Source organism: Bubalus bubalis, chromosome 24 (genome assembly GCF_019923935.1).
Source record: "Bubalus bubalis isolate 160015118507 breed Murrah chromosome 24, NDDB_SH_1, whole genome shotgun sequence".
In the NCBI taxonomy this organism is placed as follows: domain Eukaryota; kingdom Metazoa; phylum Chordata; class Mammalia; order Artiodactyla; family Bovidae; genus Bubalus; species Bubalus bubalis.
This window is the reverse complement of record NC_059180.1, coordinates 30,163,002-30,186,035: the sequence shown is the minus strand read 5'-3', so window position 1 is coordinate 30,186,035 and position 23,034 is coordinate 30,163,002. Positions and strand designations below refer to the sequence as shown.

General features: G+C 41.4%; 1 long non-coding RNA gene across 3 annotated transcripts in view; it reads right to left on the bottom strand.

Annotated features, from left to right (window-relative positions):
* Positions 1–4,728: 4,728 nt before the first annotated feature.
* Positions 4,729–23,034, bottom strand: part of LOC123331561 — a 113,497-nt gene continuing 95,191 nt past the window's right edge. Inside the window, exons 4-5 of one of the 3 annotated variants that reach the window (XR_006548262.2) lie at positions 5,846–6,299; positions 4,729–5,220 (exon numbers count right to left, since the gene is read on the bottom strand). This is a non-coding gene — a long non-coding RNA (uncharacterized LOC123331561). The remainder of the gene's footprint in view (positions 5,221–5,845; positions 6,300–23,034) is intronic. The other 2 variants (XR_006548261.2, XR_006548264.2) reach the window with 2 other exon arrangements.

The following is a 23,034-nucleotide window of genomic DNA, read 5'->3' as shown; positions in this document are numbered from 1 at the left end:
ACATGATTTAGAGGCTGAAAAACAACAACTATCTATCTGTTTCTCTATGTGTCTGTCTCTCATCTATCTACCTATCACCTAGCTATCAAGGAAATTTATTATATGGAATTGGCGCACATAATTATAGCGTTTGAGAAGTTCCACTTTCTACTGTAGACTCATAAAAGCTGGCAGTGTAATTCCACTCCAAGTTCGAAGGCCTGGGAACCAAGGGAGTTGACTAAGTTCCAGTCTAATGTAAAATACCAATGTTCCAGCTTGAAAACAGGAAGAGAGAGCACATTTTCCTTTATGAAAAGGGAAAGTGTTAGTTGCTCAGTCATGTCTGACTCTTTGCAATCCCATTGAGTATACCCCACCAGGTTCCCCTGTCCATGGAATTCCCCAGGCAAGAATACTGGAGTAGGTTGCCATTCCTTTCTCCAGGGGATCTTTCCAGCCCAGGGATTGAACTCAGGTCTCCTGCACTGCAGGCAGATTCTTTACCATCTCAGTCGCCAAGGAAGACTCTATTTTTCTATTCAGGTCTCCAACTGATTGACTGAGGCCCATCCACATTGAGAGTAGCAATCCACTTTATTCAGATCAGCCAGTGATCCAATCAAGTTGACACATAAAATTAACCTGTACAGTGGTCTCACCCAGATGCTAACACTGGAATAAACAAACCTTAGGGGTTTCCATGGTCCTTGCACCATTTCACTTAAGAGTCAGAGTCCCAGGAAAGAATCGAATTGATTGATATTAGGTCATGTGCCTGTCCCTACTGTATTGGGGTAGAGAGAAAAATAATCTGGCAGCAATATCCAGCACATCATAGGTGTTCCCTGTTTGGTAGCTATTGTTATTATTTTTGTCTCTCTCCTCTCTGTGCCTTATTATCAGCAACTCAGTGACTCATCATAGAATGTCTTTGCAACCTGATTATTCTGAAAACTATCTCAACACCCACCAGCCAAATTTGCTTCTTCCCCAGCAACAATATACACAATTTAGGTGTTAAACAGTGTGATAACAGTTATTTCAGTTCTTGCCACAGCGGTTACCAATTTTTAGAAGTCTTGCCTGTAGGAAACACTAGACATTATCACTCTGTGAAAGTAATGCCCCAGATTATGCTTCCTAATAGAACTAATTGAGCCCTAGTAACCCTTCTTCCTGCCCAACACACTGGAGGCACAGCCAAGTCCTAACCAGGGAGGAAGGAGAGCCTGGGGGCGGGGCCTGCTGGGAATGGAGCCTGATTGGTTGAAGTCTGTTAGAATTGCGGCCTCTTGGAGGTGGGCCCTGTTAGGGGCGGGGCCTGTTGGAACCGGAGCTTTCTGGTTGGCAGATCAGCCAGCTCACTTAAAGGCACTAGATCCTGAGTTTCTTTGAGCCCCAAGGCTGTACTTTGACACTTGTTTCATCTGAAATGATTCATCATTCTCACATGTCCATATCTTCATATATTATCTGAACAAATATCTGAAAAGATTCTACTTTTAACAATTATGCAAAGAGAAGAGTATTGTCTCTCCTGGCCCCCCTTCCCTCTACTCTCCGTTTCAAACTGGCCTGGAGTGGGTGCCCCTCACCACCAACCTCTTTAGCCCCTGCACATGTCTGCAAAACCTTGGACAGGTTTTCTTCCTTTGAAAGAGGAAAAGATCAATTTCCAGATGCCAGTTTGCTAGAAAGGATCTATTTTCCTCCTTAACTATACCAATGTGATTACAAGTACCTAGTCTACAGGACTGCCCTATATTCAGATCAGATCAGATCAGTCGCTCAGTCGTGTCCGACTCTTTGTGACCCCATGAATTGCAGCGCGCCAGGCCTCCCTGTCCCTCACCAACTCCCAGAGTTCACTGAGACTCACGTCCATCGAGTCAGTGATGCCATCCAGCCATCTCATCCTCTGTCGTCCCCTTCTCCTCCTACCCCCAATCCCTCCCAGCATCAGAGTCTTTTCCAATGAGTCAACTCTTCGCATGAGGTGGCCAAAGTACTGGAGTTTCAGCTTTAGCATCATTCCTTCCAAAGAAATCCCAGGGCTGCTCTCCTTCAGAATGGACTGGTTGGATCTCCTTGCAGTCCAAGGGACTCTCAAGAGTCTTCTCCAACACCACAGTTCAAAAGCATCAATTCTTCGGCACTCAGCCTTCTTCACAGTCCAAGTCTCACATCCATACATGACCACAGGAAAAACCATAGCCTTGACTAGATGAACCTTTGTTGGCAAAGTAATGTCTCTGCTTTTCAATATGCTATCTAGGTTGGTCATAACTTTCCTTCTATTTTTTCCTAAGATGTAGCCTACTGCATTGGGCTTGGGACCAAAAGATGTGAGTTAAAATTCGTGTGCTGGATTTTATTGTTGACCCTTCTTCACCCTTCTCTCTAACCATGCCCCTTGCCTTATGACTTTTATGTTCTTCCACCAAAGGAGTGGAAAATAATTTCCCATTCCTCTAATTTAGGTTCAGCCAAGAAACTTCCTTTAGTCAAGAATGAAGCAGAAATGACGTGGTACCAGTTCTGAAATTATGCCTTCTGAGGCTTTGCATGCTTCTCTTTGCTTTCTTGCATCTCTGCCATGTCAGGAGAAGAACATCCCAGGTAGTGCAATAGATGAAAGGCACACAGAGCACAACAGAGCCACCATGCCCACTCCCAGCCAACCCTCAGAACTGGAGCTACATAGATGCTTACTACTGCATGTTGTTGAGATATTGAGGATACTTGTCATGCAGCAGAATTGAACATTTATATATGGCTCATGGGCTTCCTAGGTGGCTCAGTGGTAAAGATTCTGCCTGCCAATGGAGCAGACACTGATTCGATCTCTAGCTTGGGAAGATCTTCTGAAGGAGGAAATGGCAACCCACTCCAGTATTCATTCTAGGAAAATCCCATAGATAGAGGAGCCTGGTGGGCTACAGTCCATGGGATCACACGGAGTTAGACACAACTGAGCAATTGAGCACAAGCACAGTTTGGCTTAATCCAGTTCTGTCATTTTGTTCCCGCTTGACTTTGGTCGTGTCTGTTTCTTCTACTTTTTCAACAAGAGATTGAACTAGAAGATTCCTAAGGATCTTTTCATCTCTGAAGTTATTCAGTGTCTTCTCCAGACCTCCCATAATCCCATTAGTGGATTATCCCCCAGGATCTTTGGGTTGAGCTTTTATTACATTGAGCTAGTGATTTATTGAGGTGTCTACCTCTCCTGTTCACTGTGTGGTCCAGAATCAGCTGTGTCTTACTCACCTTTACAGCGCAAGTGTGCACATCAGTGCTGGAACATGTGAGTTCTCAGTTTATGTTTGTTGTAGAAATAACGAAGTGGCTGAGAGACCATCTAGAGGCAAGCTCATTTGCCTTCCTTCCACAGAGACAAACAGAATTTTCAGATTTACTAGAGTATGTGCCTGCTATTCCTTATGCAGTGGTGACTTGATCAATTAGCAAATTTTTCATTTAATAAATTTATAGCAAACTTACTCAATGCATACAATGTATCAAACTACCTTTACATTTTCATTTATTTATTCGTTTACCTAGCTATCTGGTTAGCCAGCTATCAAAAGGTAATACATGTAAGTGATAGAAAGCAAGCACTGTAAATAATATTTAGTCAAAATTAAATCTCTCCTGCTCCTTATCTTTCATCCCCTAGGTCACCTCTCTGTCATAGTTTCCAGGGGCTTGTAAAGATTGTAAGATATCTTATGAACATATAAGCACACAGTCCATCAGTCCATTTCTACTCTTTCTTATGTAAATAGGAAATAGTTCCACATAACTTTGTATTTTACCTGTATCAGTTAAATTTCCTTAAGGAAGGTACCATATTTGGTAGACATAGCTCTGTCTTAATATTTTGATAGCTGTATATCATCCCATTTTAGGAGGAGACACAGGAGATGCAGGTTCGATCCCTGGGTCAGGAAGATCCCCTGGAGAAAGGCATGGCCACCCAATCCAGTATTCTTGCCTGGAGAACCTCATGGACAGATGAGCCTGGTGGGCTACAGTCCATAGGGTTGCAAAGAATCGGACATGACTGAAGTGACTGAGCAGCACACATCCCACTTTGTGGGCACATCATAATTTAAACAATCCTATTTTAGCTTTTAAGGTTATTTCCAGTCTTTAGCAAAATTCTGTTGAAAACCTTGGCTTGATCTGAGACAGAGGGGATGGGCACTTGACCAAGAGGCCAACTGGGAGTGACATTCAAGCCCACACTCCATTCATCAGACCAGGAACCCTAGAGTAGCACTGTGTCCCCAAGTGTACAGGTGTAGTAAAGGGGAGTTCCCTGGCCTGAGCCCTCTAAAAGTCCTAGAGAAGCAGTCCTCTTTACCTAGTACCCAGCCAATCCCAAGGATCATAAGTCATCTCAGTGAGATGACTAGAAGCCACTGTGAGCTATACAGACACTAACCACTCAGAAGGAGTAGTTTATCATGAAGAGGCAGAACCAAGTAATAGCTACTGAACGGAAAACTGGATGGAAGGCTGGTACTTGAGAAAGGGCCAGAAAAATCAAGGGTGCCAGAGTTATGAAGTGTCCACAACTAGAGAGAAGGAGGGGATATCCCCAGAGGGGTGGGGATAGTGATGATGAGCTTTGGGCCTGGGGCAGATGGAGGAACCCCTGAGGGTCAGTTTGAGGGTTCCTGAAAGTTAACAGAAAAAGGGAAAAGTTAATGGCTGCAAATAGAATCATGAACATCTGGTGAAAAAAATAGAAAATTTTTATTTAACATTTTCCCCCCATCAAAACCTTTTAATTTTTTTCAAAAAAAGAAAAAAAGCTATTCCCCTCAAACTTCTCTCCTTCTTCCCATGTTCTCACGTCTTTAAATACACCAAACATGATAATTTTATGAGCAAAGCACATTATACATAATACATTTTTATGTTTCAAAGCTTACAAAATGACTTAAGTTCCATAAAGAGTGTTAAATAAAAAAAAAAAAAAACAAGAAATGCATATATTTCAGTTTTCCCACATTTCTGCTTCATCTGCTCTCCTCCATCACAGTGGGGTGTTTTTTCTCCCTGGCTTCAACATTTTGGGATATTTTGTAGCTGTAATCTCTAGCTTCCCTTCCAAAATGACCTTGTCTCTTCTCCAGACCAGTCCTGGGTTCTGATTCCAGTTCCACTATATGTTTGCAGTATAACTTCCAACAGGTCATTGAACCTTCCTGATCTTTATTTTCCTGTCTGGAGAATGGAAACAGTAATGCTATTATTGTAACTATAATACTACCCCAGGTTGCCATGATAACCTGGTATGCATTAAATAGCTGGTACAGTTCTTGATGTGCATTCGATTGGCTTCATGTTCTATCTCTATTCCCTAACATCCTTCAGAAAACACTCCCCATGATCTTGGGCTGGTTTTCCTTCTTGCTAATCTAGTTGGGGGTATAAATTAGATAGTGATATTTAGAAAAAGAAAGGGGGGATGGCTGGAGTCTAGAGAAATGACTGGAGGTAGATCTGAAGCAAAGCGGTGCCACCAGAAAAAAATGAGAAATCCAAATGGCAACCCACTCCAGTATTCTTGCCTGGGAAACCCCATGGACAGAGGAGCCTGGTGGGCTACAGTCCATGGGGTCACAGAGTCGGACATGCAGGGGGCATGGGTTCAATCCCTGGTCCTGGAAGATCCCACATGCACCGGGCAACTAAGCCCATGTGCCACGACTAGCGAACCCCCACTCTAGAACCTGCAAGCGGCAACTACTGAAGCCCACATGTCTAGAGCCCATGCTTAGTGGCAAGAGAAGCCACTGCAATGAGAAGCCTGTGTATCATAACTAGAGAGTAGACGCCCCCCACTCACCGCAACTAGAGAAAGCCCATGTCCAGCAATGAAGACCCAGTGCAGTCATAAATTAATAAATAAACAAACAATTTTTTTAAAAAAGCTTTCAAAAAAAGATATCCAGCTGTTCATCCTGCTTCTTTTCTTGGCAAGAGGTCCTCTGCAGTGTCTGTCTTCAGAAGTCAGAGGCCAGGAAGAGCTACCCTTCAGTGCAGAAAGGAAAACGTTCTTCAGTGCAGGAAGGAGGATGTTCTCTGGTCCAGCTCTTGGACCTTGTAGATTAGGGACCATCAGTGCACATGTATGATTGGTTGGAACATCCATCCAAACATCAAACAGGCTGACTTCTCTCTTTCAAGGGAAGGGAAGTAAAACCATAGCCAGGGGCAGGCAGGGCCACTTTGATTCTAGAGCTTTTTCAGCTGCAATCAAAGTTTCACCTGGTTCTTCAGATCATCTGGAAAAGAGGAAGCTGGTTTGGGTAATGTGTGAAATGTTATCACCCTGATGAAATTATCAATAAATTTCAAGCTGACCCCCAGATGTCCACTTGACCAAGATACATATAGATCACAAACATTACCCTTCTGACATGCGTGGGGGGAATTGTCAAGTCTGCCTATTTTGGTGTCATGTATATTTCATGGCATCCAGGGTGGAGCTTCTAGACATCTTCCAACAATCTCACACTCAGAGCCAAGAGTCACATCCTGCATTTGAAGGAACAAGTTGTCTAACTTTGAGAGATAATAACCCATTTATTCGCTAAAACATTTGGGAAAGATGGAAGAGAGAGATTAGCAAGGATGTCCCAAAATGGAAACAGAATGAAAATCATGGTGTAAATATCTGGTACCTAAACTTCCTGGTCACAAGGTAACCATCCAGTTTTTTCAGCATCAAAAAACTGTAGCAAAAAACACACGGAGGTGGAGGAGTTCTCTAGTGCCCCTGCTCTGACATAATTTCTGCTGCTTTGTTGAAAACAAAACTATAATTAAAAAAGATACATGCACCCCTATTTCACAACAGTCAGGACATGGAAGCAACCAGTTGCCCATAGACAGAAGAATGTATAAAGAAGATGTGGTACATATATGCAATGGAGTATTAGTCAGCCATAAAAGGAATGAAATAATGCCATTTGCAGCCACATGGATAGACCTAGAGATTATCATACAAAATGAAGTGAGTTGGAAAGAGAAAAACAAATATTGTATATTCATATATATATATATATATATATATATGGAATCGAGAAAAATGATACTGATGAACCTATGTGCAGGGCATGAGTAGAGACACAGATGTATAGAATGGACTTGTGGACATGGCGGGGAAAAGAGAATGGGACAAATTGAGACAGTAGCATTGGCATATACACACTACCATGTGCTGCAAACAGACAACCAGCAGGAAGCTGCTATAGAGCACAGGAAGCTCAGCTCAGTGCTCTGTGACGACCTAGAGGGTGGGATGGGGGGTAGGGGGGAGACTCAAGAGAGGAAACACATGTGTACACATGGCTGATCCACACTGTTGTACAGCAGAAACTAACACAACACAGTAAAGCAATTATACTCCAATTAAAAAAAAAATAAAAGGCAGAGAACTCCATAACCTTGTTACATAGAATAACAAAGGCCTCATCTCTCGGAAACGATCATCTTATCTCGCTCCAAACCGCTTCTGCTCTAACTCCAACGGTGGAGATGAAAAAGATCAACTCTTTTTCATCATGTTTTTCTGTTTTTGTTGATGTTCAGTTGCTAAGTCTTGTCCAACTCTTTGCAATCCCAGGGTTCCCTGTCCTTCATTATCTCCCTGAGTTTGCTTAAATTTATGTCCATTGAGTTGGTGATGCTATCCAGCCATTTCATCCTCTGTTGTCCCCTTCTCCTCCTGCATTTTCTCTTTCCCAGCATCAGGGTCTTTTCCAATGAGTCAGCTGTTTGCAGCAGGTGGCCAAAGTACTGGAGTTTCAACTTCAGCATCAGTTCTTCCAATGAATATTCAGGGTTGACTTCTTTTAGGATTGATAGGTTTGATCTCCTTGCTGTCCAAGGGAGTCTCAAGAGTCTTCTCTGGCACCATAATTTGAAAACATCAATTCTTCAGTGCTCAGCCTTCTTTATGGGCCAACTCTCACATTTGTATATGATTACTGGAAAAACCATAGCTTTGACTAGACAGACCTTTGTTGCCAAAATGATGTTTCTGCTTTTTAATACATTGTCTAGATTTGTCATAGCTTTCCTTCAAAGGAGCAAGTGTCTTTTAATTTCATAGCTGCAGTCACCATCCACAGTGATTTTGGAGCCCAAGAAAATAAAATCTGTCACTGTCTCCACTATTTCTCCTTCTATTTGCCATGAAGTGATGGGACCAGATGGCATGATTAGTTTTTTGACTGTTGAGTTTTAAGGAAGCTTTTTCACTCTCCTCTTTCACCCTCATCAAGAGGTTCTTTAGTTCCTCTTCACTTTCTGCCATTAAAGTGGTGTCATCTGCATATCTGAAGTTGTTGATATTTCTCCCGGCAATCTTGATTCCAACTTGTGATTCATCCAGCCCAGCATTACACATGATATACTCTGCATATAAGTTAAACAAGCAGGATGACAATATACAACCTTGACATACTCCTTTCCCAATTTTGAACCAGTCTTTTGTTCCATGTCCCGTTCTAACTGTTGCCTCTTGGCCTGAATACCAGTTTCTCAGGAGGCAAGTAAGGTGGTCTGGTGTCCCCGTCTCTTTAAGAATTTTCCACAGTTTGTTGTGATCCACACAGTCAAAGGCTTTAACATAGTCAATGAAGCAGAAGGAGATGCTTTTTTGGAATTCCCTTGCTTTCTCTCTGATCCAACAGATGTTGACAATTTGATCTCTGCTTCTTTTGCCTTTTCCAACTCCAGCTTGTACATCTAGAAGTTCTCAGTTCATGTACTGCTGAAGCCTAGCTTGAAGGATTTTGAGCATTACCTTGCTAGCATATGAAATGACTGTGACTGTATATGGTAGTTTGAACATTCTTTGGCATTGCCTTTGTTTAGGACTGAAATGAAAACTGATTTTTCCAGTCCTGTGGCCACTCCTAAAATTTCCAAATTTGCTGACATATTGAGTACAGCACATTAACAGCATCATTTTTGAGGATTTTAAATAGCTCAGCTGGAATTCCATCACCTCCACTAACTTAGTTCATATTAATGCTTCCTGAGGTCCACTTGACTCTATACTCCAGGATGTCTCACTCTAGGTGAGTGACTGTACCATCATGGTTATCTGGATCATTAATTCCTTTTTTTGTATAGTTCTTCTGTTTATTCTTGCCACCTCTTCTCAATCTCTTTTGCTTCTGTTAGTTCCTTACTGATTCTGTACTTTATCATGCCCATCCTTGCATGAAATGTTCCTTTGATAGCTCCAATTTTCTTGAAGAGATTTCTGGTCTTTCTCATTCTATTGTTTTCCTTTATATCTTTACATTGTTCATTTAAGAAGGATTTCTTATCTCTCCTTGCTATTCTTTGGAATCCTGGATTCGGTTGGGTGTATCTTTTCCTTTCTCCCTTGCTTTTTGCTTCTGTGCTTTACACTCATCTCAGTCCATTTGATTTCCCCAACCAAGTTCACGTCTCCAGTTTTCAGGATGAGAAAACTAGGGTTTGTTGATCTTTGGATTTTCAGGCCAAGTTTCAAAATTTATAATGTCAAAGTTGAGCATCAAGAGGAGAAATTTAGGGGGGGAGGAGCCAAGATGGCGGAGGAGTAGGACGGGGAGAACACTTTCTCCCCCACAAATTCATCAAAAGAGCATTTAAACGTCGAGTAAATTCCACAAAACAACTTCTGAATGCCGGCAGAGGACATCAGGCACCCAGAAAAGCAGCCCAACTCTTCGAAAGGAGGTAGGAAAAAATATAAAAGACAAAAAAAGAGACAAAAGAGGGAGGGACGGAGTTCCGTCCCGGGAAGGGAGTCTTAAAAAGAGAGAAGTTTCCAAACACCAGGAAACCCTCTCACTGCCGAATCTGTGCCGAGCTTTGGAAGCACAGAGGGCAACATAAAAGGGAGGGGAAAAAAAAAAAAATAAACAATTAAAAATCGCGGATTGTGAGCCCTACGGGAACTCCCCCAGCGGAGAAGCAGCGCAGACGCCTGCACACGGCATTAGCAAGCGGGGGCTGGGCAGGGAAGTGCGGCACGGGCTGTGTCCCTTAGAGTAAGAATCGGGCCGAATGTCCTGAGCGCTATCTGAGCGAAATAATTTGGGCTAGCAAACCAGACTGTGGGATATCTACCACGCGAAAAGCCAGCCCTAACCTAAGACACCGCCAGGCCCGCGCACAGAACAAAGGACTGAACAGAGGTAGCCGGCTGCAGACCTTCCCCCTCCGGTGACAGGCAGCCAGAGCCGGAAGGGGGCAATCGCAGCCCCAGAGAGACACTATCTATAAAACTGTAAGCAGGCTTCTTTGCTAACTAAAACTTCTTGGGGGTCTGGACGGTCAATATCTGCCTGAGAAGGTGCGCCGGTTTTACACCCAGATAACCGAGTGGCGGGGAGGCGATAAGTCGCAGCATTGGCGCCCGCCAAACACCTCATCACCTGAGCTGCTCGACCTGGGAAGAACACAAAACGCAGGCCCAACTGAGTCTGCGCCTCTGAGGACTACCCGAGTGCCTGAACCTGAGCGGCTTGGACCTGGGAGCTCAGTCCAGGGCCGGCCTCTGATTGTTCCCGGCGGAACAACCTAGAGCCCAAGCAGTGTGGGCAGGGAGGTTACACGCGCCGTGAGCGGGGGCAGACCCAGTGTGGCCGAGGCACTTCGAGCGCACGCCAGTGTTATCTGTTTGCAGCATCCCTCCCTCCCTCCCCACAGCGCGGCTGAACAAGTGAGCCTAAATTAAAAAAAAAAAAAAAAAAATAGGGTCCTCCACCGTCCCCTTTGTGTCAGGGCGGGAACCAGACACTGAAGAGACCAGCAAACAGAAGAAGCTATAACAGAGGGAAACGCCTTGGAAGCTACAGGCCATAGATTAAAACCCTGTGGTTACTACGGATTACATAGGAAGGGGCCTATAGATCTTGAGAAATATAAGTCGGACTAAGGAACTGCCAAAAATGAACTGAACCCACAATACTCACAACAAAACCAGAGAAAGACCTAGATATATTTTTACTATTTTTACGATCAATCTTTCTTTCTTTCTTTTTTTTTTAATTAAAAAAAAAAATTTTTTTTAAGTCCTCTATTGTCCTTTAATTTTCACTTTTATAACTATTACTTTGCAAAAAAAAAAAAAAAAAAGACCCTATTTTTTTTTTTCTCTTCTTCTTCAGCAAACTTCATATATATATTTTATAATTTTTTGACCGTGGTTTTTTTTTTTTTTTTTTTTCTTCTTTTTCTTCTTTTCTTAACATTGCATTTTTGAAATTCCAAACTCTACTCTAGATTTTTAATTTTAGCCTTTTGATATATGTTATCAATTTTGTACCTATAGTTTTTTTCATAATTGCTGTGACTTTTTTTTTTCCTCTGTTTCTTTCTCTTCTTCTTTTATATAACATCGTATATCTGCAATTCCAAACTCTACTCAAGATTTTTAATTTATGCTTTTTGGTATTTGATATCAATTTTGTACCTGTATTTTCTTTATAATTTTTGCGACATTGTTTTTGTTGGTTTGTTTGTTTTCTCTCTTTATTTTTCTTCTTCTTCTTCTTCTTTTTTTTTTTTTTTTTTTTTTTTTACGTTGTATTTTTGAAATTCCAAACTCTACTCTAGATTTTTAATTTTTGCTGTTTGGTATTAGTTATCAATTTTGTACCTGTAGTTTCTTTATTACTTTCACGACCTTGTTTGTTTTTCTTTGTTCGTTTTTTCTCTCTTTCTTTTCCTTCTCCTTTTCATTAACATCGCATTTTTGAAATTCCAAACTCTACTCTAGATTTCTAATTTTTGTTTTTATGTATTTGTTACCAATTTTGTACCTTTAAGAACCCAATCTTCAGGACCCATTTTTCACTAGTGTACGAGATTACTGGCTTGACTGCTCTCTCTCCCTTTGGACTCTCCATTTTCCCCACCAGGTCACCTGTATCTCCTCCCTAACCCCTCTCTACTCTACCCAACTCTGTGAATTTCTGTGTGTTCCAGACGGTGGAGAACACTTAAGGAACTGATTACTGGCTGGATCTGTCTCCCTCCCTTTCATTTCCCCCTTTTATCCTTCTGGCCACCTCTGTCTCCTGCCTCCTTCTTCTCTTCCCTGTATAACTCCGTGAACATCTCTGAGTGGTCCAGTTGTGGAGTGCACATAAGGAAGTGACTACTGGCTAGCCCACTCTCTCCACTATTGATTCCACCTCATCTCATTTGGGTCACCTCTAACTCCCTCCTCCCTCTTCTCTTCTCCATGTAACGCTGTGAACCTCTCTGAGTGACCCTCACAGTAGAGAAACTTTTCATCTTTAACGTAGATGTTTTATCAGTGGTGCTGTATAGAAGGAGAAGTTTTGAAACTACTGTAAAAGTAAGACAGATAACTGGAAGTAGGAGGCTTAAGTCCAATCCCTGACTCCAGGGAACTCCTGACTCCAAGGAACATTAATTGACAGGAGCTCATCAAACGCCTCCATACCGACACTGAAACCAAGCACCACACAAGGGCCAACAAGTTCCAGGGAAAGACATAACAAGCAAATTCTCCAGCAACAAAGGAACACAGCCCTGAGCTTCAAGATACAGGCTGCCCAAAGTCACCCCAAAACCATAGACATCTCATAACTCATTACTGAACATTTCATTACACTCCAGAGAGAAGAAATACAGCTCCATCAACCAGAACATCAACACAAGCTTCCCTAACCAGGAAACCTTGACAAGCCACCTGTACAAACCCACACACAGCGAGGAAACGCCACAATAAAGAGAACTCCACAAACTGCCAGAATACAGAAAGGACACCCCAAACTCAGCAATTTAAACAAGATGAAGAGACAGAGGAATAGCCAGCAGATAAAGGAACAGGATAAATGCCCACCAAACCAAACAAAAGAGGAAGAGATAGGGAATCTACCTGATAAAGAATTCCGAATAATGATAGTGAAATTGATCCAAAATCTTGAAATTAAAATGGAATCACAGATAAATAGCCTGGAGGCAAGGATTGAGAAGATGCAAGAAAGGTTTAACAAGGACTTAGAAGAAATAAAAAAGAGTCAATATATAATGAATAATGCAATAAGTGAAATTAAAAACACTCTGGAGGCAACAAATAGTAGAATAACAGAGGCAGAAGATAGGATTAGTGAATTAGAAGATAGAATGGTAGAAATAAATGAATCAGAGAGGATAAAAGAAAAACGAATTAAAAGAAATGAGGACAATCTCAGAGACCTCCAGGACAATATTAAACGCTACAACATTCGAATCATAGGGGTCCCAGAAGAAGAAGACAAAAAGAAAGACCATGAGAAAATACTTGAGGAGATAATAGTTGAAAACTTCCCTAAAATGGGGAAGGAAATAATCACCCAAGTCCAAGAAACCCAGAGAGTCCCAAACAGGATAAACCCAAGGCGAAACACCCCAAGACACATAGTAATCAAATTAACAAAGATCAAACACAAAGAACAAATATTAAAAGCAGCAAGGGAAAAACAACAAATAACACACAAGGGAATTCCCATAAGGATAACAGCTGATCTTTCAATAGAAACTCTTCAAGCCAGGAGGGAATGGCAAGACATACTTAAAATGATGAAAGAAAATAACCTACAGCCCAGATTATTGTACCCAGCAAGGATCTCATTCAAGTATGAAGGAGAAATCAAAAGCTTTTCAGACAAGCAAAAGCTGAGAGAATTCTGCACCACCAAACCAGCTCTCCAACAAATACTAAAGGATATTCTCTAGACAGGTAACACAAAAATGGTGTATAAATTCGAACCCAAAACAATAAAGTAAATGGCAACGGGGTCATACTTATCAGTAATTACCTTAAACGTAAATGGGTTGAATGCCCCAACCAAAAGACAAAGACTGGCTGAATGGATACAAAAACAAGACCCCTGCATATGTTGTCTACAAGAGACCCACCTCAAAACAGGGGACACATACAGACTGAAAGTGAAGGGCTGGAAAAAGATTTTCCATGCGAATAGGGACCAAAAGAAAGCAGGAGTAGCAATACTCATATCAGATAAAATAGACTTTAAAACAAAGACTGTGAAAAGAGACAAAGATGGTCACTACATAATGATCAAAGGATCAATCCAAGAAGAAGATATAACAATTATAAATATATATGCACCCAACACGGGAGCACCGCAGTATGTAAGACAAATGCTAACAAGTATGAAAGGAGAAATTAACAATAACACAATAATAGTGGGAGACTTTAATACCCCACTCACACCTATGGATAGATCAACTAAACAGAAAATTAACAAGGAAACACAAACTTTAAACGATACAATAGACCAGTTAGACCTAATTGATATCTATAGGACATTTCATCCCAAAACAATGAATTTCACCTTCTTCTCAAGCGCACATGGAACCTTCTCCAGGATAGATCACATCCTGGGCCATAAAGCTAGCCTTGGTAAATTCAAAAAAATAGAAATCATTCCAAGCATCTTTTCTGACCACAATGCAGTAAGATTAGATCTCAATTACAGGAGAAAAACTATTAAAAAATCCAACATATGGAGGCTGAACAACACGCTGCTGAATAACCAACAAATCACAGAAGAAATCAAAAAAGAAATCAAAATTTGCATAGAAACGAATGAAAATGAAAACACAACAACCCAAAACCTGTGGGACACCGTAAAAGCAGTCCTAAGGGGAAAGTTCATAGCAATACAGGCACACCTGAAGAAACAAGAAAAAAGTCAAATAAATAACCTAACTCTACACCTAAAGCAACTAGAAAAGGAAGAAATGAAGAACCCCAGGGTTAGTAGAAGGAAAGAAATCTTAAAAATTAGAGCAGAAATAAATGCAAAAGAAACAAAAGAGACCATAGCAAAAATCAACAAAGCCAAAAGCTGGTTCTTTGAAAGGATAAATAAAATTGACAAACCATTAGCCAGACTCATCAAGAAACAAAGGGAGAAAAATCAAATCAATAAAATTAGAAATGAAAATGGAGAGATCACAACAGACAACACAGAAATACAAAGGATCATAAGAGACTACTATCAACAATTATATGCCAATAAAATGGACAACGAGGAAGAAATGGACGAATTCTTAGAAAAGTACAACTTTCCAAAACTCGATCAGGAAGAAATAGAAAATCTTAACAGACCCATCACAAGCACGGAAATTGAAACTGTAATCAAAAATCTTCCAGCAAACAAAAGCCCAGGTCCAGACGGCTTCACAGCTGAATTCTACCAAAAATTTAGAGAAGAGCTAACACCTATCCTGCTCAAACTCTTCCAGAAAATTGCAGAGGATGGTAAACTTCCAAACTCATTCTATGAGGCCACCATCACCCTAATACCAAAACCTGACAAAGATCCCACAAAAAAAGAAAACTACAGGCCAATATCACTGATGAACATAGATGCAAAAATCCTTAACAAAATTCTAGCAATCAGAATCCAACAACACATTAAAAAGATCATACACCATGACCAAGTGGGCTTTATCCCAGGGATGCAAGGATTCTTCAATATCCGCAAATCAATCAATGTAATACACCACATTAACAAATTTAAAAATAAAAACCATATGATTATCTCAATAGATGCAGAGAAAGCCTTTGACAAAATTCAACATCCATTTATGATAAAAACTCTCCAGAAAGCAGGAATAGAAGGAACATACCTCAACATAATCAAAGCTATATATGACAAACCCACAGCAAACATTATCCTCAATGGTGAAAAATTGAAAGCATTTCCTCTAAAGTCAGGAACAAGACAAGGGTGCCCACTTTCACCATTACTATTCAACATAGTTTTGGAAGTTTTGGCCACAGCAATCAGAGCAGAAAAAGAAATAAAAGGAATCCAAATTGGAAAAGAAGAAGTAAAGCTCTCACTGTTTGCAGATGACATGATCCTCTACATAGAAAACCCTAAAGACTCCACCAGAAAATTACTAGAACTAATCAATGACTATAGTAAAGTTGCAGGATATAAAATCAACACAGAAATCCCTTGCATTCCTATACACTAATAATGAGAAAACAGAAAGAGAAATTAAGGAAACAATTCCATTCACCATTGCAACGGAAAGAATAAAATACTTAGGAATATATCTACCTAAAGAAACTAAAGACCTATATATAGAAAACTATAAAACACTGGTGAAAGAAATCAAAGAGGACACTAACAGATGGAGAAATATACCATGTTCATGGATTGGAAGAATCAATGTAGTGAAAATGAGTATACTACCCAAAGCAATCTATAGATTCAATGCAATCCCTATCAAGCTACCAACAGCATTCTTCACAGAGTTAGAACAAATAATTTCACAATTTGTATGGAAAAACAAAAAACCTCGAATAGCCAAAGCGATCTTGAGAAAGAAGAATGGAACGGGAGGAATCAACCTACCTGACTTCAGGCTCTACTACAAAGCCACAGTCATCAAGACAGTATGGTACTGGCACAAAGACAGAAATATAGATCAATGGAACAAAATAGAAAGCCCAGAGATAAATCCACGCACATATGGACACCTTATCTTCGACAAAGGAGGCAAGAATATACAATGGATTAAAGACAATCTCTTTAACAAGTGGTGCTGGGAACTCTGGTCAACCACTTGTAAAAGAATGAAACTAGAACACTTTCTAACACCATACACAAAAATAAACTCAAAATGGATTAAAGATCTAAACGTAAGACCAGAAACTATAAAACTCCTAGAGGAGAACATAGGCAAAACACTCTCTGACATACATCACAGCAGGATCCTCTATGACCCACCTCCCAGAATATTGGAAATAAAAGCAAAAATAAACAAATGGGACCTAATTAACCTTAAAAGCTTCTGCACATCAAAGGAAACTATTAGCAAGGTGAAAAGACAGCCTTCAGAATGGGAGAAGATAATAGCAAATGAAGCAACTGACAAACAACTAATCTCGAGAATATACAAGCAACTCCTACAGCTCAACTCCAGAAAAATAAATGACCCAATCAAAAAATGGGCCAAAGAACTAAATAGACATTTCTCCAAAGAAGACATACAGATGGCTAACAAACACATGAAAAGATGCTCAGCATCACTCATTATCAGAGAAATGCAAATCAAAACCACTATGAGGTACCATTTCACGCCAGTCAGAATGGCTGCGATCCAAAAGTCTACAAGTAATAAATGCTGGAGAGGGTGTGGAGAAAAGGGAACCCTCTTACACTGTTGGTGGGAATGCAAACTAGTACAGCCACTATGGAGAACAGTGTGGAGATTCCTTAAAAAACTGGAAATAGACATGCCTTATGATCCAGCAATCCCACTGCTGGGCATACACACTGAAAAAACCAGAAGGGAAAGAGACACGAGTACCCCAATGTTCATCGCAGCACTGTTTATAATAGCCAGGACATGGAAGCAACCTAGATGTCCATCAGCAGATGAATGGATAAGAAAGCTGTGGTACATATACACAATGGAGTATTATTCAGCCATTAAAAAGAATACATTTGAATCAGTTCTAATGAGGTGGATGAAACTGGAGCCTATTATACAGAGTGAAGTAAGCCAGAAAGAAAAACACCAATACAGTATACTAACGCATATATATGGAATTTAGAAAGATGGTAACAATAACCCTGTGTACGAGACAGCAAAAGAGACACTGATGTATAGAACAGTCTTATGGACTCTGTGGGAGAGGGAGAGGGTGGGAAGATTTGGGAGAATGGCATTGAAACATGTAAAATATCATGTATGAAATGAGTTGCCAGTCCAGGTTCGATGCACGATACTGGATGCTTGGGGCTGGTGCACTGGGACGACCCAGAGGGATGGAATGGGGAGGGAGGAGGGAGGAGGGTTCAGGATGGGGAACACATGTAAACCTGTGGCGGATTCATTTTGATATTTGGCAAATCTAATACAGTTATGTAAAGTTTAAAAATAAAATAAAATTAAAAAAAAAAAAAAGGAAAAAAAAAAAAGAGGAGAAATTTAATTCCTTTTCTCTCCTCATTGGGGATACAGTTGGCACTTGTCAATGAACTCTGTGCTTGGTTTTCTCTTTCTTGGGTTTTTCATGTTTTTACCATTCCTAAGAGGAAGAATCTGCTTCTTGGTGGTCATTGGCCCAGTTGTCTGAGGTCTGAGCTGGTGTTGGTCACTACCAGCCCTCAAGACTGATGGCCATGGGGAGAAGCATTTCACTGCTCCTGATCTGGAAATCTAATCCTGCCAACTGAGGCATTCTCCCTTCTCTGAATTTTGTGTTTCTCTTCTATAAAATGGAGACAGTAGGATCCCCTGCCCAAGATTTTGTTCTGAAAGATCGATGAATGGATATGAATATTTATTTACCCATTACTCACTGAGCTAAATAGGGTACAGATTGTAAAGTTTCCTGGCACATAGTAGGTGCTCAGCAAATGTTACCTGCCCACCCTTCCTAGAGGTGGATATTCTACTCCAGTTCTGTATACTATGGTCCTAAGTATTCTAAGAGGCTATGTGAATCCCATCCTTGATTTGATCAATGTTTCCTGCTTCTTTTGGTTCTTTCCATGTGCTGTACTTAGTTTCTCAGTTGTGTCTGACTCTTTGCAACTCCATGGGCTATAGCTCACCAAGCTCCCCTGTCCATGGGATTAGTTCTTTCCATGGGAAGAACAATTCCTGAATTCTGATTCCCATACAGAGGACCCAAGAGTTATGGGCCACATCTTATCCCCCAACCCCTTATTATACACTGAAGTCCTAACTCTCAGTACCTGAGAATGTGACCTTACTTGGAGGTAAGATCTTCACAGAGGTAATCAAGGTAAAATGAAATCATTAAGGGTATTGTTGTTGCTCTTTAGTCACTTCAATCATGTTGAACTCTTGAGACTCCATGGACAGTAGCCCGCCAAGCTCCTATGTCCATGGGATTTTTCCAGTCAAGAATACTGGAGTGGGTTGCCATTTCCTTTTCCATAGGATCTTCCTGACCCAGGGATTGAACCTGTGTCTCCTGCACTGTCAGGCAGGTTCTTTACTGCTGAGCCACCAGGGAGATCTCATAAAGGTGATCCCTAAACTACCATGGCCTATGACTGGTGTCCTTGTAAAAAAGAGGAAATTTGGACACAGAAACTGACACACAGAAGGAAGGTAATGAGCAGACACAAAGGGAGAAGATGGCCATAAGACAGGAGTGACGTGTCTGTCAGTGAAGGCGGCCCCCGAGGCCACCAGAAGCTAGAAGAAGGGCCTGGAGCAGTTCCCTCCCTAGTGTTTTCAGAGAGATCATAGTTCTGCTTACACCTTGATTTTGGACGTTTGGCCTCTAGAACTGTGACATAATGCATTTGTGATGTTTTAAGTGGCCTAATTCATGCTACTTTATCACGGCGGCCCTAGGAAGCAAACACACCAGAAGTTGGATATCGACTCACCGGGGTCTTTCTGGTTCGGGGGTGTGGTTCAATTTATAATTCTTTCATGGCCTCTGTGCTATGACCCAGCTAATGCATGCTTTCATTGCTTGGCCTCTTCGGCCCAAATTTTCTAAATTCAATCTTTTGCAGAAAGCCAAGCTGGGTGCAGAAGCAGACACACACACACACACAGTCTCTATCTCAAATGTCAATTAACCAGCAAATGAGGAAAGGGGATAGTCAGGTCAGGAAGGCTGACCTGACAGACAACATCTTCCAGACCCTTGCTCAGAAACCTGGTATTTTGGGAAGAGCTCATATTTTGGTTACTGGCAGTAGCCAGGGTAAAATCCAGCTCTACTGCTCAACTGCAGTGTGAACGTGGACACGTTCCTCACCCATAAAATGATATACTAATAGTATTGACCAAATAGTGTTGTTGTAATGTTGAATGAGAAGCCATAGCATGGAGACCCACATAGATGGCACATTGGTGCTGCCTAAAGACTTATTCAAGCCAGGAGAGAAATACTTGCTGAGCAAGTAATAGGTTCCAGAGACTCTCCTAGGCACTTCCATGGGCCTTAGGTCTTAGCTGAGGCATGTGGGATTGTCATTGCATCATGCAGGATCTTTCGTCATAGTGCATGGACTCTTGAATCGTGGTGCACAGACTCAGTTGCTCTGTGACACGTGGGATCTTAGTTCCCTGACCAGGGATTGAACCTGTGTCCCCTGCACTGCAGAGTGGATTCCTAAGCACTGACCACCAATTGTTTTGATTACAGTGCTAGCTAGATAGCTGTGGGACCCCTTAAAAAGTAGTTATTAATAATGCAATTGCTATTGTGTCCTAAAGAATGAAACAATCACACTTTGTTTCCCCAGATTTTCTTTCCTAATTGCATGGCTCATTAAAAACATTTGAAAAAGAAAGAGAACCAATTGGCCTAAATCCCTCAACTGCTCATGAAAGATGGTTCAATGAGTCTTTTCTTCATCTGCACAATGTGCATTTTTGCATATGAAGATGGACTTTCTATAAACCAGGAGTGAAAGCATTTGAACGGTTTGTTTAGTGGTGGTGGAGGCTTTTGCATTTGGTGCTTGCCCTTAACATCACTTCATCCTGACCAAGAGCATGATGTGACAACAATTCTAGGAATAAATCAGTGTCACAAGCACAGGGGAAAAATGGAACATGGGTTGTCACTCTCCACTCTGTGCCCAGGCAGACATGGCCAATCGATCACGGAACTCCTTCCCACAGAATCTGTTCAGGGACTTAGCACCTTAAGAACTCAGCCACTCTCATATAATCACAGTCAGGCTTCAGTATGAACGATCAGTTCAGTTCATTTCAGTCACTCAGTCATGTCCGACTCTTTGTGACTCCCGTGGGCCGCAGCACACCAGGCCTCCCTGTCCTTCACCAACTCCTGGAGTTTACTCAAACTCATGTCCATTGAGTCAGTGATGCCATCCAACCATCTCATCCTCTGTCGTCCCTTTCTCCTCCCACCTTCAACCTTTCCCAGCATCAGGGTCTTCTCCAATGAGTCAGTTCTTCACATCAGGTGGCCAAAGTATTGAAGTTTCAGCTTCAACATCAGTCCTTCCAGTGAATATTTAGGACGGATTTTCTTTAGGATGGACTGGTTTGATCTCCTTGCAGTCCAAGGGACTCTCAAGAGTCTTCTCCAACACCACAGTTTAAAAGCATCAGTTCTTTGGTGCTCAGCTTTCTTTATAGTCCAACTCTCACATCCATTCATGACTACTGGAAAAACCATAGCCTTGACTAGACGGACCTTTGTCAGCAAAGTAATAGCTCTGCTTTGTAATATGCTGTCTAGGTTGTTCATAACTTTTCTCCCAAGGAGTAAGCGTCTTTTAATTTCATGGCTGCAGTCACCACCTACAGTGATTTTGGAGCCCCCCAAAATAAAGTCTCTCACTGTTTCCACTGTTTCCCCAACTATTTGCCATGAAGTGATGGGACCAATACATTGGCCACCTGATGCGAAGAGCTGACTCATTTGAAAAGACCCTGATGCTGAGGATCCTTGGACTGCAAGGAGATCAAACCAGTCCATCCTAAAGAAAATCAGTCCTAAATATTCACTGGAAGGACTGATGTTGAAGCTGAAACTTCAATACTTTGGCCACCTGATGCGAAGAACTGACTCATTGGAGAAGACCCTGATGCTGGGAAAGATTGAGGGCAGGAGGAGAAGGGAACGACAGAGGATGAGATGGTTGGATGGCATCACCGACTCGATGGACATGGGTTTGGGTAGACTCTGGCAGTTGGTGATGGACAGGGAGGCCTGGCATGCTGTGGTTCATGGGGTCACAAAGAGTAGGACACAACTGAGTAACTGAACTGAACTGAACTGAACTGATGGGACCAGATGCCATGAACTTAGTTTTCTGAATGTTGAGTTTTAACCCACCTTTTTCTTTTTTTTTTTTTTTTTATGTGTATTATTGGTTTTTATTTTTTTATTTTTTTTAAATTTTATTTTATTTTTAAACTTTACATAACTGTATTAGTTTTGCCAAATATCAAAATGAATCCACCACAGGTATACATGTGTTCCCCATCCTGAACCCTCCTCCCTCCTCCCTCCCCATTCTATCCCTCTGGGTCGTCCCAGTGCACCAGCCCCAAGCATCCAGTATCGTGCGTCGAACCTGGACTGGCAACTCATTTCATACATGATATTTTACATGTTTCAATGCCATTCTCCCAAATCTTCCCACCCTCTCCCTCTCCCACAGAGTCCATAAGACTGTTCTATACATCAGTGTCTCTTTTGCTGTCTCGTACACAGGGTTATTGTTACCATCTTTCTAAATTCCATATATATGCGTTAGTATACTGTATTGGTGTTTTTCTTTCTGGCTTACTTCACTCTGTATAATAGGCTCCAGTTTCATCCACCTCATTAGAACTGATTCAAATGTATTCTTTTTAATGGCTGAATAATACTCCATTGTGTATATGTACCACAGCTTTCTTATCCATTCATCTGCTGATGGACATCTAGGTTGCTTCCATGTCCTGGCTATTATAAACAGTGCTGCGATGAACATTGGGGTACTCGTGTCTCTTTCCCTTCTGGTTTCCTCAGTGTGTATGCCCAGCAGTGGGATTGCTGGATGATAAGGCAGGTCTATTTCCAGTTTTTTAAGGAATCTCCACACTGTTCTCCATAGTGGCTGTACAAGTTTGCATTCCCACCAACAGTGTAAGAGGGTTCCCTTTTCTCCACACCCTAACCCACCTTTTTCACTCTCCTCTTTCACTTTCATCAAGAGGCTCTTTAGTTCTTCTTTGCTTTCTACCATAAGGGTGATATCATCTGCATATCTTAGGTTATTGATATTTCTCCCGGCAATCTTGATTCCAGCTTATATGAAAGATATTTGCTATCTATAGCTCAGGAGAACACAGAAGACCTTAACTGTCTTCTCTTTTTTTGAGCAAAGAGGTAGCAAGTCATTTATCCCAAAATCTGATGGCCATAGTGGGGAGGAAGAGTAGGGCTTTAGGTGTAAAGGACTAGTTGAGATCAGAAATGGGAAAAAACATAAGTAGGGAAAG